Genomic DNA, 323 nt, shown 5'->3' on the forward strand with positions numbered 1-323 from the left:
CCATCCTATGAAAGCCCGGTGACTGTGAATGTGTCGCGTTCTTGGCGAAGGGAGGAAAAGGAGGGGAAAGGCTTAGTGGGCGGGAAGAACAAGCTGATTATCTGTTATTCTGCTTTCTTTATACGATAGTGCTTTAGCTGTTACTTGTATAATATTTTAAAAATCTGATTCTTCATATCTAGCTATGTGAATCGACGAACATGCAAATTAAAAATGGGAAATCAAAATGTTGTCGAGGATAGCGGCATCCTGCAACTCCCTCGCCCCCCCCTCCTTACCTCCCCCCCTCCTTCGGCGTGGCGAAAGCTACTCAACTTGCTATA

This window comes from Penaeus monodon, chromosome 27 (assembly GCF_015228065.2).
Source record: "Penaeus monodon isolate SGIC_2016 chromosome 27, NSTDA_Pmon_1, whole genome shotgun sequence".
Taxonomy (NCBI): domain Eukaryota; kingdom Metazoa; phylum Arthropoda; class Malacostraca; order Decapoda; family Penaeidae; genus Penaeus; species Penaeus monodon.